The sequence below is a fragment of the Mustela nigripes genome, chromosome 3 (assembly GCF_022355385.1).
Source record: "Mustela nigripes isolate SB6536 chromosome 3, MUSNIG.SB6536, whole genome shotgun sequence".
NCBI lineage: Eukaryota > Metazoa > Chordata > Mammalia > Carnivora > Mustelidae > Mustela > Mustela nigripes.
Window position 1 is genome coordinate 31,601,115 of NC_081559.1, and position 18,115 is coordinate 31,619,229.

The following is an 18,115-nucleotide window of genomic DNA, read 5'->3' on the forward strand; positions in this document are numbered from 1 at the left end:
GGCCATGGGTGGTGGTGGGGGCAGTCTTTCAGATAAAATTTTCAAATTAAATCTTAACAAAACTCATTTTTTTTTCCTACCAATCAATTCCATTTACAAAGCTGTATTCTTGAAATGGGTCTGCTTAGGGTCTGCTTATAGACCCTCCTCTCCACGCCAGACCTTTTATATCTATGAACCCCACTTTGCAGATGAGAAAACCGAAACCCAAAGGGTTAAGTGACTTAACCCAAGGGACAGAACCAGTGAGTAACACAGGGAGGGCTCATCCCTGGTTCTAGCTCCAGACTCCAGGTCCTTCTCCTCTTGCTTGAACTGTGGCTGCACTTGGCTCATTCCCCACCCACCCACCAAATGCAATTCTTCGGGAAACACTCTGGGCCTGTGAGGTTAGAATGTCTCCTTTACAAGTGCCCTGTGGGGTACAACAGCCCTGTCACAGATTTCCCAGACATTCACCCCTCACTAATCTGTGCAGGGGTCCCTGTGAGTAACCCGCTGGTCAGACCATGTGCCCCAGATCTGCTCCACTTTTCCAGAAGGCCTGGAGCCCAGGAGGGTGGAGAAGGGCTTTGGTAGCTTTGTTTCAGGGCTGGAAGCCTGAGGTCTGTTGCCTGCCGACCCCGTGGGCTTGTCATATCTGGGCCCACTCTCCACGTCCTTGCCCTAGCGTGCAGAGCAGTCAAGAGGAAAAGGAGGAGCGAATATAAGAGTGGCCCTTTATCCCACAAGGAGATGGTGATTTGACCCTCAGGGGGCTATCCTTGCCTGAGGAGACAACCTCCTGGGGAAGGCCAACCTTTTTCTTGTCACCATCATGCCCTGCATGCCTTGTGTTTCCCAGGCTTGTGGTCTCCGGGCACCTTCATCAGCGGTGCATTCCGCACCTATGGGCCCCTCAGTGCGAGGATGAGGAGTCTTACTTTCCTCAGCAGCTCTCCCAGAGCTTTTGAGGGTCGGGAGATTTCACCTTTGCTGGGAAGGGGAAGGAGAGGCCTTCGGTAGTTAAGTGCTCTACCTATTTATAGCTGGAAGGTCATGCTTTAGTTAGGCCTCCGGAATTTTCTGGAAGCCTGAGACCTGCTAGACAAACCCAGTCTTACTAACCTGCTGGCTGTCCTCTCTCCTCCTCCCTGCCCTTTCACCTGCGCAGCACCAGAGCTTCCCAGAGGAGGCAGTTGTAGCATCTTCTCCCCAGGGCAGACAGCGCGGGAGACTCTCCCCAGTGGGCGGCCCAGCTGCCACCAGCCCCAGTCAGGCCCTTTTGCTCTGGTGGCTTCTGCAGGCACACACAGCAGCCAGGAGGCACTAGGCCTGCTTGGTGGGAGTCGGACCTCGGTCATCTGAAGGTTAATCTGGGAGACTGAGGCTTGCTGGCCCGATGGACTCCAGAGGCCCCAGCTCTGACTCCAGTCCATCTGCTGGCATCGGAGCCCCACTCCAGCACTGTCCTCGGGGGTCTGTCCTCTGGGTGCAGCCCATTTGTTCTTATCTTGTCCCCTGTGAGGTGGAGAGAATATATACTTTTCAAGGAGCCACAGTATGAGTGCTTATGAATACATGACAGCCGAAAATTCAGAAGCGTAAGCGACGTGCTCCTCCCAGGAGCACAGCCTCCATGCCAGCTTTCAAGACCATGATGGCTCAGCGTGGTGACAGCCATCATTTGTCAAGTACCAACTCTGCTAGATGCAGACAATGGACTTACAGACGTTACTGAGCACACTAGAGGCACTGCTGTTATTCTCCTTCTAAAGGCAAAGAAGCAGTGAGGGCAGAGACTGGGTTTGAACCCATGACTCTCTGATCCCAGAATCCTGGCCACGAGCCACTGCCATCTGCACTAGCCTTTTCCCTTAAATACGTTCAATGTACCTCCACTTTTTTATGTATTTAACATGCTCAATTTTATTTTTTTCATTTTATAAGTAGCAAACTCCGTTAATACAAAAAGGTAGAAAATAAGAAAAAGTTTCCTAAATTCTACCTCCTCTATTGATTGGAGGCCAGTTCACCCCTTCCATCTCTTTGCCGCCCCAGCCACACAATATTTTACCACAGCATAGGGTTTGCGTACTGCTTAGAACATTAAAAAGGGCTCGACATTCACGCATGAATACAGAAGAAAAAGAGGGAACCGGGTCGGGATGACTCAGGAATCTTTCAGCTTAAAAGGAATAATTGAATGAGAGGATGGTTTGTTTGCCCTAAGAGGTAGGAGACTTGGATTCTAATCCAAGTGAAAATTGCTCCCTATTTAACACAGCGTGGGTTTCGGCAAGCTGAGAGGGGCTCCTAGCTTGCAGCCTGTTCGAGGTATGCAACCTATGGTAGTCCAAAGTTTACTAGTAGCTCCTCAAATGACCGTTCTGGGCCTGTCTGACCATCTATGAAATATGGACTTGAACAAAATAACCACAGGGCTCCTCTTATTTTGAGAGTTTTGCAATTATAAAAAATATTGATGCGGATGGTCTTTCCAGAAAACAGTCTTTAATCCTAAGATCTGACTTTGATAATGCATCTGGCCCCATAATATTTCCCTGGAGAGACGCCCCCTACACCTTGACTGGGTTAGCTCCTACTGGTTTTTCTGGGGTTGCCCATGAAGAGCTATAGTGGTTCCCTATGAAAAGGGTCCTTAGTGGAGCCACTCCAAGTCTGAGTCCCTAGGAACCATTTGGCCTTCGGGCCGAGGAGGGACAGAGAGACTCACTGAAGGTTCAAGACTCCTCCTAGTTTGGGCACAATGGCAATGGCAGACATCAAGCGCGCAAATCTAGCTCTGAGCTTCTGTGTGCGTGTGCGCACTGTGGCACGTATGAATTCATTGTATGGCATATGCGCAGATTTAACTAGAAAAAGATGTTGGTTTTTGTTCTTTCAAAATTAAATTTCTTCTGGCATTCACAGGCACTGAAATCAGAGGGGAAAAAATGTTTTGTTCAACTTGAAAATGTTTTTCAAACACAGAGCAGTTTGACTCTAGAGGATGGGAAATGACGTTCTGAAGGTTTTTCCAGAAACTCTTAATTTGGAAATTAACAAGCTGTGAGCAGCCGTAAGCAGGCTTCCTTTTAAACTAACACGGCTATACCAATAAAGGCTCAGTGAAAGAAATAAAAGCTGATTTCTTTTATGAGGCCATAATAGAAGGTGCAGGCAAAGGAGAAGATGAATCTGCATGTAATACTAACGCTACAATCCACCCGGGTGGGATAGGGGCTGCCCGTGGGAAGTCAGCCCATCCCCGCCTGACCACACCCCAAGAGGGCTTCGTAAAGAAGGGGCTGTGAAACAGATCAAGGTTGAGCAATTTCCAGTGTTTGACTACATAATTGGAAAAAAAACATTTAGCTAGAAAGAGGGGACACGGGGCCGGGGCGGGGGGTAGGGGATGGAGAGGGGTGGATTGAAAGTCTCCATTTTTCTCTAGCCAACAAAACTCACAAGGTGACTGTTTCATTGGGATTCATTAAAAACAAAAACAAAACAAAACAAAAAAAAAACAGAAACTTGTTCTGTTCACTTGGGTAAGTAAGCATTCCCAACTCGCTAAATGTTCCTTTGAGGCTTTTGCTTATTGGGGCCTGGATTCAGAAATTCAGAAACCTAAATTTGTACTGTAGAAAGCTTTTCAAATGTGTAAGACTGAATTTTATGCTTAAAAAAATTTCGCTTAATCTACAAAGAATGTTTGACTATTCCCCCCGCCCCGGGGGGCAATTAAAAGGGTATGATTAGCATTGAATGGATTAAATAATTGAAACTGTCAAGAACCTGGGTTTCAGAAAACCAGGTGCTCATCTATGTTTAAAAACCTCTCCCTTACCTACAAGAGTGTTGAAGGTGTGCTAATCGGTTACCTAGCTCTCTAATGAACATTGATCTTGGGTAATTTTATACATTCATGAGGAATATAGTTTAAAGAAAACCTATGAAACAGTATAAAATAAAACTACCTAGAGCCTTCTTAGGGGGTCATCTTTAAGATTAAAACCTTAAACACCATTCATGAGATGGATCCTGGTTCAGAAAGTAATCTTGAAAAATGGAACAGCAGCTTCTGTGATTGCAATTACCCTACAAAAGCCAAGGTGAATGGACAGGCACCCAAAGCAAAACCCCAGGATAAATTCTCTGTTGTGGTCCCCTGGCCATTTTTCACCCTTTGCAACCTGAAACGCTGGGAGTATGTGCATTTACACACCAGACATTGAGACAAGTGGGAAGACAAGCAAGGCGTCTCCTAAAACATCTGCTTCTTGGGTTCTTGGAGAGACATCAGGCTTGAGTGTCTACCTGTAGTTTTTTGTTTGGGGATCTTGTGACCATAAACTTAACGCATTAGTCATTGCTACCAATGCTTTGGTCCTCAGCTATGTCCAGGTGGACCCCTGGGTGAGTAAAAGCAGATTAAAATGTGCTTGTCTCTTAAGATGATGAGATGGTGCCGGAGTGTAATTTGATCTCATGCCTGCTGTGTGAAACCACGGGACACAAGCAAATGCTGTAGAAATAGGAACTGTTGCATTTCTTTATCTACAATATGATGTTGGAAGCATGTTGATAGGTTCCACACATGGAATAGAAGTTCCATGAGTCAGTCATTGTTTCTAAAAATAATGTTTTTTAAAAAAAAGCCTACAAGCCCACAGATGGCATAACACTTCCAAATATGTTCCTTTCCCCCCACCCCAAACATATTTTTATCTCAATCTAACATCATTTTGATAAGATACTTAATACCTACATTTACATATGATGAAATGAAGGATGTGATATTGATAATCCTGCCCAATCCGGCCACCTTCCCATGTCCTCATACTGTGTCCAGCCTAAAATAAAGGGTGTTTTGGAGGAAATGAAGAGTCTTTGGAATGGGCCCAGTGGGTTAGCCTGTGGGTGGTAGAGAGAATGTTCATGGATGGGCGAAGGCATCTCTTAGGAAAGTTCAAAGAAAAACAATCATATAATGAGTCACTACCACATATATGGGATAAAAAGAGCAGGATTTCAAGACCTCTAAACCTTCGGTCAAGACTGATCTTTTGGTTTCTTCTGAAGGAAACCTTGTACCTTTTCACCCAGTGACCCAAGTCCTGGTTTCACTTTGCAAGTCAGCTTCTCTGAAAGTTCCTGGCAGTTTTCTTCAGCTTGTTCTTAATCTAAGGTGATGGTTTGAGAGCCTTAAATGGGTTCGCAACCTCAGAGCTGATCTCAAAGTACTTTCACCAAAATTCTTTTAAACCTACACTTTCTCCTACAAAACAAAACCCATTTAGGTAAAATTCTCAATATCTTCTTCCCTTTCTTTTCTTTTTAAGCCAAGAGCATATCTGTTGAATTTTACCTGAAACCCGGAAGACAATCCTCCCCTCTTTTGTGTTCCAGGAAATGACTCACTACAAGGACCCACCCTTCCCCAGGTGACTTCAACAACACTCAGATTTCCCCCTTATCGACCTGTGACAAGGCCAGACTCAACCCTTCAACTCCCTTTTTTTGTCTTGTCAATGATCTGAACCCTGTCTCCCCTGACCAGTCTGGACAATAAGTGACTTGACCAAACTTGGAACTTCTCTCCCTGCCCACACCCCTGAACTTTGACCCACCTTTGCCCCATACAACACATAGCCCCTCCTGAAGGGCCCCCCTGAGAATAAATTGAGCTCAGGGTCCATATGCTCTGATCTACTGTCCTGTCTACCTCTCCATGCCTGGGGAACGTCTTCATTCCTTCCTAGTAAAGGAAAGCCCTTCTCTGACTAATCTTTGAATGCTCATAGATCTCCCAGTCAAAGAGGTTGCCTGATTGCCATAGTCCCCTCCATTTCTTGCAAGAATCCTTTCCAATAAATCTCTCCTTACCTGAATCCACATTTAGGACTTTTTTGTTTGTTTGATGGAGGCAATGAAGAAGCTTGGAGAATTCCAAGGTATTCCAAGGTATTTAGAATAAATACCTGTGTGGGGCGGCACTACCGTTTTCTTCCAAATACTATTTTGTGGCAAATTTTAGTTTGTGTTTGTTGCCCTTATGCCACATACAGTGTTTTGTGTTGCAGAAAAACTTTCAGGAAGGCATTTGAATTTCTCCTCTAACTAAGGCAACATGCAAATAACTAAATGAGGAAACGGGCCCCTCTTGTTCAGGCTGGTATTTAGCCTCACTTGGACTAGTGGTGGAAACCAGATAGAGATCTAAAGATTGCTGCTTGAACAGGAAATAGGTTCCTAACTTTATTTTTATAGTGTCCAATCACAAGCATTAGCTAGGATTGATTAGATTATAAGAGAGGCAGTTGACCCTTGAACAGCATGGGTTTAAGCTTTGCAGGTCCAGTACACTCAGATTTTTTCAGTAACTGCAGCCTACCACTATAAAGGTGAATGCATTTTTCTTACAATTTTCCTAATAACATTTTCTCTAGCTCACTTATTGTAAGGATACCATACATAACATGTAGAACATACAAAAAAATGTGTTATCTAGCTGTTTTTATTATCTGTAAGGCTTGTAGTCAACAACAAGCTATTAGTAATGACATTCGAGGGGTGCCTGGCTGGCTCAGTCAGTAGAAAACGGGACTCTAGAGATCCTCGGGGTTGTGACTTTGAGCCCTACGTGTGGTATCAAGTTTACTTAAAATAAAAAGAAAATGGGTGCCTGGGTGGCTCAGTGGGTTAAGCCGCTGCCTTCGGCTCAGGTCGTGATCTCAGGGTCCTGGGATCGGGTCCCGCATCGGGCTCTCTGCTCGGCAAGGAGCCTGCTTTCTCCTCTCTCTCTCTCTGCCTGCCTCTCTGCCTACTTGTGGTCTCTCTCTATCAAATGAATAAATAAAATCTTAAAAAAAAAAAAAAGAAAATGCGTTTTTAAGTTACACGCTGATTTTCCACATTTCCCCATGTGCCTCTAACCCCTATGCTGTTTCAGGGACCAACTGTATATTCAAATGTAACTACAAAAGCATCTTCCACAACCAAACATTGCATTATTTCTGTATGCTTTCCCCCTTTATTTTAGGGCTGGCTTTCGCAGCATTCATGAGAACCGTTGAGAACCTGCTCTCTAATACCCCCTTCTCCATGGGGTGCAGACAGTCTATTAACTTGTTTTATTACTGTTTCTAAGTGAATAAATAGTTCACAGAGATCATGGATTTTTAAAGAGTGCTGTATCACTTTCAAATAATATGTGGAAAAACTAATTCTATTAGGTCATGTGCGCTGTTGATTCAGCTTTATCAAATGTGTGTTCTACTCAACATGCTGGTTAATTCAGGGACCTTGATCTCATGAGATGTAGGATCAGATCTGGAGTAATCAATCCTACAATTTTTTGTTCACCTCAGTAGGTGAGCCTACAAGTTACACAGTATCAAAGAAGGTGTTACATAGCATTGTACGTAGATTCTCAGTTCTGTCCTAGAGCACTGGCTACAAGCTACAATCCTAAATTACTTACCGATATGCTCGACTTGTTGACTTTTATTTTTTCATGAGCTTCTTGGTAGATCCAAAGAGTAGGGACTTTTAAATCAAAACATCCGAATGATCTCCCTTCACACAGGGAGCTGTGAAACAGAAAAGCTATAAAATAAACACGAGCCGCCTTAAAACTGTTCATGTCCACTGGGTCCTCACGTCTCAGATTGATCTGCTTCCTGAAGCAGTGAGCAGAGCCATTCTCTAGGGAACCATGAGCAATGCACTTACTCATTTAGTAGAGATTTTTGTTCTATACTGTGTCCTTGTAATTTTATATTTCCCACATTTCTGGAAATATGCCTTCAGTGCAAGCCTGCATCATCTTTATTTAGCGCCATTGCATTAACTTTCTAATGAATCTCCTTCCAGCGATTTAAATGTCCCCCTCCCCCCCACACCCACAGCATGTAGTGTGACCTCTCATGCAAATCTGACCACACACCACTCTTTAAAACATATTAATGTCCAAACACCTTAAAACTACCTGTAAGGCCTTTTACAAGATTCCTGCCTAAATCTCTACCTTTAGTCCTTCTTCCTATCCGTTCTCTGGAATTGCAGAAATCCTGGTAATGACCCACACTCCCATCTCAGGGTATGCATTTTAGGCATACCCTGCTCTGCTTTATGCTTCCTTCCCAGAACTGCCACTGTCTCTCATGATGTCCCCAGCCCCTGTTTGCTGCAAGACTCAGCACCGGCTTCGTCTTTAGAAAAGTCACCTGGATCTTGTATGTGCATTCCCTCCTAGATGGCTCCTTATTGTCCCTCAAAGCTACCACATAGTAGCTACTCAAATAATTGGGTAAAATAAATAAAGGCTGTTTCTACAAAGATGACTTAAGAGTTGTCCCCTCTTGGGGACAGACCTGCAAAGAAGTATCGAACAGTTCAGTGTACTTAAGGTACTCTCAAAATCTACAAAATCCTGGGATAGTGCCCTGGAGAGCTTTCCAAGTGGAATTCCTCCACACCATCTGGAATGGTTCTCCAGTGTCCCTGCTGGAAAGTCAGGACCCACATTTGGTTGAGCTTCCATCAAGGTGTTTTCAGTATGAGATTAATCATTCTATTTGTTTCTGACCTCATAAATAGTCAAATCAGAAACCAGACTTCGTTTGCTTTTTAAAAAGAGGGTCACTTTCTTACCCTGTCGTTGTTGGGCAACAACTCGAATCTTAGTCACTCATTTATTCCTTTAACCAATATCTGACGACACTAGCCTAAGTGCTGGGGAAGGAGCAGCAAACAAGACAGATGCCCTCCTGGGATTACCATGGAGGCAAAATAGAAATAAGGAAATTGATACAGTCGAGATGGTCTGATTATCATCTGGGCCACAACTAGGGGGAGAGCAGAGACCTACTTGAAAGAGCCCTTTCGGGGAACCTGGGTGATTCAGTGGGTTAAAGCCTCTGCCTTCAGCTTAGGTCATGATCCCAGGGTTCTGGGATGGAGCCCCACATTGGGCTCTCTGCTCAGCTGGGAGCCTGCTTCCCTTCCTCTCTCTCTGGCTGCCTTTCTGCCTACCTGTGATCTCTGTCAAATACATAAAATCTAAAAACAAAAAACAAAAAAAACCCGCTTTGTGCTGTTTCATTTAACCCAAGGCTTGAAGGATGAGGGGGAGCCAGCCAGGTGGGAGGCTGGGGCAGAGATTTCCACCTGAGACAGGTGGAAAGGGCAAGGATCCCCTGCGGACCCAGGCACTGTTCCAGACTCCGTGTCTCGAGTAAGGCGGGGCATCTGCTCAGGGTGAGGGTGGGACCAAGAAAGTAAAAATACATAGTCTAAATCGAGGCAGGGTAAAATTCTATGAAGAAACATAAAAAGGTGTGGGGAGAGGTAGCCGTGTTAGGGAAGGGGGTCAGGGAAGGTCTTTCCCAGATGGTAGCATTGGGGCACAGGGCTGACTTGACACGTAGTTACTTAGAGCTCACGTGCAAATTGTGGCAAATCTGGAATGTTTCACACTTAGCAGCAGTCTTTTTTTTTTTTTTTTTAAGATTTTATTTATTTGACAGACAGAGATCACAAGTAGGCAGAAAGGCAGGCAGAGAGAGAGAGGAGGAAGCAGGCTCCCCGCTGAGCAGAGAGCCCGATGTGGGGCTCTGTCCCAGGACCCTGGGATCATGACCCAAGCCAAAGGCAGAGGCTTTAATCCTCTGAGCCACCCAGGCGCCCCAGCAGTGGTCTTTCTATATCCACAATGTCTGTATTCATTTGGAATTCATTTGGAAACCGCGGTTCTCAAGAAGTCTGAACGACCTGGCAAGCAAGACCCGAAGAAGCAGCTAGAAGATGGGAAGATTTTTTAAAAGCTCCAAGCCGCCTTCCAGGGGGTCTTTTCCATCTTCGAAGCAAACTTGGGCTGTGATTCAAATCTCTAAGATGTTTTGTGGAACTTTGCACAAAGGCTTGTGTTGCCCACCACTGCATGGACTGTGGCCTTCCCGTGGCTGGTGCAAGTGAGGGACAAGGGTTCAGCCAGAAGAACATGGATGTGCCTGCTGGCCCAGAAAGCAGACACCAGCTCTCAAGCCTCTCCCATTACAAAGGGTCACCGGGAGGTTATAGTGCTGGTTGCAGTCCCATTTGGGGGTTGCTGACTGTGTGATCCCCAGCCCCCCCTAATAGAGTTAATCACTCACTGGCCAACTGGAAAATCAGTGGAGCCTGTGTCCCTCATGCCTGTCCTCCTCCAGACTCCCTCCTTTGCCTCCTGCAGAGAGCAGGCGTCAGGCTGGGGACCCTCTGGGAGTCTGTCCCTTCCTGCTCATAGATCTGTGCTTCTGGGGAGTCGTCTAGCTCCAGGGGAGGAGGGCCAATTCTTCTCTGCCTGGAGAAGTCTTGTAATGAAGCCTTCCTCTGGAGAGGCAGAGGAAGCAGGGAAGACAGGACATGAGGGGGAAAAACAAAACAACAACAGCAAAAACAAAAACAAAACAGTTTTTTGGAAGAAAGACATTCTTGCAGCCGAAATGAAAAGGAAACTTGATTTTCAGAAATGACAGGCTCAAGCCTATTTCCACATCTACCACCCCTTGTCAGATGCAGTGGCATCTCAGTTTTTAGGGGGTGGGAGTTGTGTTTTTGGGGTTGGTATTGTTATGTTTACACCAAGCAAGCCCTTCCATAGAGCTCACTAGAACCAGAGGTCTCTTGGCAGAGATCCTGAAGGATCAGGGTACCGGTGGCTGACATGAAAACTTACAGTGTTACCTTCCCACGTCAGGCTGGCTCAGAGTCGGTCTGAACCATTTGGCTGGCAGAAAGATGTCACCTGGAGAGGAATTAACACAGTGTGTCTGGCTGACTGGTTTCGTGCCTGAGGCATGAAAACCTCCACCTGGATGTCGAGTGGGGGCTCAAGTACTCTCCCCTCTCTAGAAGAGGCTGTCCAAGGTTCAGATGATTCCCAGGAGTAAGGTTAAGTCTTAGACCAGGACCAGATACTTTGGTAAGTGGGATGGCAAGCTGCTATTCCCAGGGCTATGATAGTGGGGGAGGGGAGCAGCAGAGTCCTGACTGTGTGGGTCCTAACGTTCATAGTCATTTGAAATAATGATAGTTGTTCAAACATGAGTATGAGGAGTCTGCTTCTCTCTCTCTCTGCCTACTTGTGATCTCTCTCTGTGTGTCAAATAAATACATGAATAAGAGTATGAAATTGGCTTTGCCCGGTGCTGATAGCTCAGCCAGTGATGTCAGCCTGAGAGTGGAAATAAACGTTGTGTAAAAGAATAAAATAGAAGAGACCATTTGACTGTTCTCCCTGATTCATTGAGTAGATACATAGCCAGGCTGCCCTCACCCCAAACTGACATCATCCACGTTGTCCTAAGTGAATTTTCCTCCTTACATCCTATGATTATGGCTTCCATAATTTTGTTAGCTTGCATATTGAATTTTTATTCTTATGCATTTCCTTAGCTCTCCATTTCCTTTCCAGCCTTTTAACTGGTAATTTCGTTTGCTCAGGGACTGCAGCACAAGAAGGCACCTTATCAAGAAAGCGCGCCTTCCGCGCGAAGGTGTGGCTGTTCGAGTATGAGGAAATGTAGTTGGCGGTACCGGCCTTCAGAGACAGAGAGCACCCAGACCTGAAGGTCTGGGGACTGTCACCCACTGTTCTCACCCCAGTTAGCTTGATGTTAAATTCCTTGCTGAGGAAGATTTGGACATATGTGGAGGGAACAAATCTGGGCAAGCAGACGGCCCCTAACCCTTGAACTTCCTCCAAGAAGGGCCATTAGCACACTGTTTTCCTGATTAAAGAGGGTTGTAATCCCTTCGGGTTACAGCGGGAGTTCCCTGAGCCCGAGCCATTAACCGTGTATCTTTCTGTGCAGCACAGTTCAGTGGTCCTGGGAAAGGCAAGCCACCGAGACGTGGCTGACTGCACTCAGAACTTGAACGGATGAGGCTGCAGGCTTGACTCCTTGAAGTCTTTAATCCTTCCAGAAAGAGAGCTTTCTTTTTTATTTTAATTTTTTTTATTTTTTAAAATTTCTCTTGTGTGACCACCATTCAGAGCTTTTCTGAGTTGTATAGGCATTCAGGCTGTCAAATCCACCGAGGCAACCTCTAGCTCCAAATGTTCTAAAACCTCAAGACCCTCTCTTTTACAGGAAGCCAACTTGAAATGACCCAACTCTGACTAAATGTGTGAGGAAAGCCTGGAAAACTAGGGGTCTAATATCAGACCATTAGCCTAAAATTAGGCTCAGGGTCTGTCAAAATCAGCATGATGGCCACCCCAACTTCCCCACACCCAGAGACTCCCTCCTCCACAGATGCTGCCGTAGAACATAGATTTTTTTCTCTTGTCTCCAATTTAAGACTAGACTCCCTCTGAGGCTAAAGATATCTCAAGATCTAGTGAGCCTGAATCCCATTTAAACAGTACCTACGCTTTTTCCAATTGATTTCTTTTTTCTTCAGAAAATTCTGACACACATTATAGAAAGGCAAATGCTTTAGCCTACACAGCTGTTTTTGTTTTATTAAATGTTTGGGGTTGGGTGGAGTTGAAAGGGGACATGTAAGAACATTTGTTTTTATGACCAGCAATTTTTAAGACAGATACTTTATGGTGAAGCAGAAGTTACTGGGTGTCCCTAGCCTGGCCTGAGCTTGAAGAAGGTTCTGGGAAGACATTCCTTGTGTCACTCTCATAAATTTTCCCATTTGCTAGGCCCACTTCTAGAACACGACTGATAGAATTGTGGGAACATTTGTAAAAGATGAACAAAACAGAGAAACTGGCCGAGGTGAGGTAGGAGATTTGCTCAATTAAGTTTTTAAAAATCACCAGGTATTAGGGTAGTACGTGAAAATGTTTTGGGAAATCTTTGAGATAAAAAATTCATAATTTGGGGCACCTGAGTGGCTCAGTTGTTAGCCATCTGCCTTCAGCTCGGGTCATGGTCCCAAGGTCTTGGGATGGAGCCCCGCATCAGGCTTCCTGCTGGGCAGGAGGCCTGCTTCTCCCTCTCCCACTTGCTTGTGTTCCCTCTCTCACTGTGTCTCTGTCAAATACATAAATAATATCTTTGAAAATTTTTCAAAAATTCATAATTTAAATTTACCTACTGGTCTCCCCTTCTCATTATATCTCTGGAGAAAAATAAGAGAATGACTTCCCGGAGTCCTTTGAAGATAGAAAACAGTGCTTTCCTGACTTTTTGCTGGAGCATATCTTATATTTGCTTTATCATATGAACCATATATAGGCTGCTGTTAGCAATGTTGATTTGTAACCTCTAAATGGCTCCCAAGCTGATGGATATACAAGCAAGTAGGGATTTAGGGAAAGGCAGCAGCAGCTTATTATTAATGCTCTGTGCTGAAAAGCTCTGGCTTGCTGTTGATAAACACAAGAGCTCTGGAGGGAGATGATAGCTCATTCTGGAAGCTAATATTAGAAATGGTAACAGTACTGAGGCCAAGCCAGTGAGCTTCCCATTCAGCTTGGCAATGACATTGCACACAGCCTTGGCAGGACTAGGGATTCAGGAGTAATGATCATGGACATTACATGACAGCATGCCAGAAGGGCCATTATGATCCTCACCCATGATCATCACAGAACCGTCACGATCCATGAGCAGTGATAGCATGGACCATGGCCTTAGGCTCCTCTACATTGCCAAAGTCGTCATGGATAACCTTGGCCAGGAGGGTCGAGCACTAGGTCTGTAGATGGTATTGCTGACAGTCTTCAAGCAGTTGTCCTTGTCACAGTTATCTCCCTTTCTGAGCATTGTGACATCAACACAGGGGTTCAGGATGATAATCCTGTGTCTTCACCTTTCAAGTGAGCACCTGCCTTGCGTAAGATGGTAAAGATAGCAGTGACCTCTATGAGGTATTTAGCACATCAGCCCATTGGATGTTGGTGGGATCTTGCTTCTGGAAAATGGGGATGGAATTCCTGCTGTCAGGTTCCCATTCTCAGCCCTGATGTTGCCTTGCACCTGCTAAGGGTAGAATCACTTACTAACATGTAGCCCATGTTATCAAGGTCAAGGAAGGGAATCACTAATGGCCACAATGGCCACTTTGGAAACGGGCTGGTGACAAGGCACCCGATACAGGCAAATCCCCTTAATCTAACTTTTACCATCGTGACAAGGATGTGGCCAGCACCGCATAAAAAGATGAAGCTTCTGGAGCACCTGGATGGCTCAGTAGGTTGAGAGGTTGACTCTTGATTAGGCTCAGGCCAAGATCTCAGGGTCCTGGGATTGAGCCCAGGGTCCATGCTTGGGGGCAGGGAGTGGGGGAGAGTCTGCTTGAGGATTTCTCTCCCTCTCCCTCTGCCCCACTTCTGCTCATGCTCGCTCCCTCTCTCTCTCCCTCTCTCGCTCTAAAATAAATAAATCTAATTTTTAAAAAAAGGTGAAGCTTCTATTGAGTGGGGAAGAACTGAGAGTTGTGTGAATTTTAAACATGAAAAAGGAAGTAATGCATTTTAGGCCAAGTCCAGGTAGCAAGGTGGAGTACAAAGGGTTATGATTTGTTCAAATCTATTTGGTTCCTGAGTTCCAGATGGCAAGTGACAGGAGGTTTGATAGCAAGAAATTTATCCACATGTTTACCTCTGTCTCTTCAGCTTCAGATTTCAGAAAACAAGAATTTGGCTAGTGATGGATACATGCATATTTACTGCTTGTTTGCTTGCTTGTATGCTGCGTGCGTTCAGGACCTAGGCTTGTTGCAGGGGCCAGGGAGGCTGGGTGGCTCAGTCGATTCAGTGTCCAACTCTTGATTTTGGCTCAGGTCATGATTTCAGGATCATGGGATCGAGCCCTGCATCCATCTGGCTCCACACTCAGTGGGGAGTCTGCTTGTCCCTCTCCTTCTGGTCCTCCCCCTGCTTGCACACATGCGTGCTCTCTCTCTCTCTTTTTCTCTCTCTCTTTCTCTCTCTCTCTCATTCTCAATAAATAAAAGCTTTAAAAATAAAAAAGCATAGCCTAATCTAGAGGTAATCATATGAAAATTAGTGGCGATCGGCAACCTCATAATTATGTAACTGTGATTCCCAGAGTGCCTAGTACGTCAGAAGGGGAGGTTTGTTTGTTTGTTTTAAATATGTATATCTGAGTTCTACTTATGTTGTAAAATATAACCAACAATCAGGTTGATTTCACAAATGTTTTATTAGAAATGAGTAAGCCACTCTGAAGACCAGTATTTAATAACATGAGACGTCCATAAATGCAGCAAAATCTAGAAGGTGGTGTGTAACTGACTGTCGTTTAGAAAATGCTAATGAGAGTTTGACCTGGGGGGGACCGCAAACCTAGCTGGGTAGGAGGGCCACAGAAAGGGTCACAACAGAGGTCCAGACAAATTCCATTTAAAACAATGCCAACTCAATCATGAAAATACTAAGAAGCTAATCATTCAGGCTGTCCTTGCCCCACAGAGACCAAGGATGATGCTTGGCTGATTGGTAAAGCTGATTGCCAAAGAATTCTTTTAGGCTCTTGGTTTTGATTGCTTGGGGTGATTTTCCTGAATTTGTTGGGTTTCCACCCTGTGGGAAAGTCCCTTTGCAGGCTTGACTGTTTCTGATGCAGGCAAGAGCAGAAAAGTCTGGGCTTAGTCGTCAGTCAGCCATGACTGAAGGTGGAGTTTCCTTCCAGCTTAAATTCTAAGAATTTTTTTCTTCTTCTTTTGCGATAGCCTAGGCTGCCTGGCTGGGTTACACGCACAGCATTTTAGTGCATGCTTGAAGATGCAAGTAGTTTGTGGTTTTAATCAGATGAGAAAGTTGAACATGGTGAGGGACTAACATCTATTGCATTTTTGCTTTCAGGGGTCTATAAAAATAAAGGTTTTGATCTTTCAACATTATTTTGCAGTTTGTTATTCTATAGTCAGCAGGGCCGACAATGAAAATACTTAAAAATGTGAGGGAGGAGTCTCATAAAAAGGAATTTTCTTTGCCATGGTTGCATTGTTATCTGAAGGGAATTTTTATTTTGTATTTTTATTTGTATGAAAAACTCAAATAGTGTACAAGGTAGCCACCCCAGACCTCAGTTCTACCCCAGCCTGTGATTCTGCTATACACAGTTTCCCACACACCTACATGCATTTATATGTAAACACATTTTTAAAAAAATACAAATAGGATCAATATGTACTCTTGCAGACTCTGGCTTTTTTTCACTTAACTGTCTATTTCATAATGCTTTTTGAACTGTGGCATAATTTATTTAACCAGTGGTCTGTCATGGATATTTAGTTTCCAAGTTTTTGTGATTCACTGGTTGAAGGAGTGTGGGTTTATGCATGATTTTAGCTTTTGTATGTGCTCTATAATTATTAGAACTGAAGACACCCATTCTGTCAGTGGGTGCCATTTTGGAGGTGACATCTCTCCAGTAGTGCTTAAAGGATGCTGTGGTCCCAGCCTTCTGCTGGATGGTTCATTGGTGGAATGGTACAGCTATGAATTTGGTAATTTTCTTGTCAGCGGTGACATCATAATCTCTTAGTCCCAGCGTAGTCAAGTGACCTCTATTGTGTGCTACATGCGTGTAACGGGTTAGGATCATGGAATTTGGGCTCCTACAGAAAGATATTTGTTTGAATATATTAATCGTCAGATGCTTAGTGGTGGAATATGGTGAGAAGACCAGCTCCACTACACAGATTATGTTATCTTTAGTGAGACATTCACCATCTCAGTTTCCCCATCTGTAAAGTAGGAATGATAAGAATATTAAATAAGATCTCTGAAAACGCACTCTACAAAAAAAAAAATCACTGTACAAATATTAGGTTATTACTGAACCCAGCTCCTTCTTAATAATGAAAAGGAAGCTCAGTTGGTTGTAAGTAATTTTTCTAAAGGTGTTCATATGTCTATGACTTAGTTACTAATCTTTGTGCCTTTAATATGTCTTCAAAAAGTTCAGAAGCAGATCTGAGCCTGAAAAAAAATGGAGCATTAGGAAGAACCAGCAAATGTTGTAACTTAATTATTTTATTTTTCTCACCTGTCATTTGTGCTTTAGTTATTATTATATCTCCATTTCCAAGGGACCTTGAATATGTAAAGACCAGTTTTCTGTCAGTCTTCAGTGATTTATGGTGTTTGCTCTGTAATTTCTTTGTTTTGGTGCTTCAGGCATGGAATGAAATCTTATTAGTTTGAAATTACAGTTGCTTCTCTCAGTGACTCACCATCCCACCCCACCCCCACTACACACACACACACACACACACACCCCACACTGGAAATGAGCTTATAAAATAAAGCCATGCCACAAGTACAAGATGGGACATTCACTAGCTGAAAACAACTCAGGCTGGCTGGTAGGCAGGGGCTTCTAGAATGTTCTGAAATAACCATAACAAAGAGCTGTCTAAAGCTGCCACAGAGACCCCCACCCCACCCCCATCCCCGCATCTTCCAGGAAGAAGGGAGGACAGTACCCAGGGTCAACAGGAACACAGCCCAGTGCGGCCAGCCTCTTGTAAAAAGTGTTGATCTGGAAAGCTTCCGCAGCTAAATGCTTTAAAGTGAGTCCCCTACTCCTACTTTGGAGTAGGTGGGTTTTCAGCAGCCTTCTGTGTGGCCTTGGTAGTCACCCCTGGCTGCCCTGCAGTACCCGGTTTGGGCAGAGCTGGGCGGGGCTCCTGAAGCAGAGAATATTAGTAATCCCCCTAGGGCTTCTCTGGGGCGGTACTGGAAGGCGTTGTCAGTAACACTTTGCAGCAAAGGACTTCAAGGACACAAAGAAGAGGTGTTTGAAGGACCCATTTTGATGTCTAGTTTCTCTCTTTTCAAAATGTGTTGAAATTCACATATCATGATATCCACTTTTTAAAGGAATGTAATTCAGTGGTTTCTAGTGTATTCATGAAGTTGTGCAACCCTTACCCCGATCTACTTTCAAAACAGTTTCATCTTCCCTAAAAGAAGCCTCCTATCCCCACTCCCCTCCCCTCTAGCCCCAGACAGCCACTGATCTAATTTGTCTCTACGGACTTGCCTATGCTGAACATTTCACATACATGGAATAATACAGTATCTGTGCTTTTCTCATCTGACTGCTTTCACTTAGCATAATCTTTTCAAGGTTCGTCCACATTATAGACT

At 44.5% G+C, this 18,115-nt stretch overlaps 1 protein-coding gene across 1 annotated transcript in view; it reads left to right on the forward strand.

Annotated features, from left to right (window-relative positions):
- The window catches only part of SGPP2 (sphingosine-1-phosphate phosphatase 2), a 110,630-nt gene that overhangs the window by 53,347 nt on the left and 39,168 nt on the right, over positions 1–18,115 (forward strand). The window lies entirely within an intron of this gene.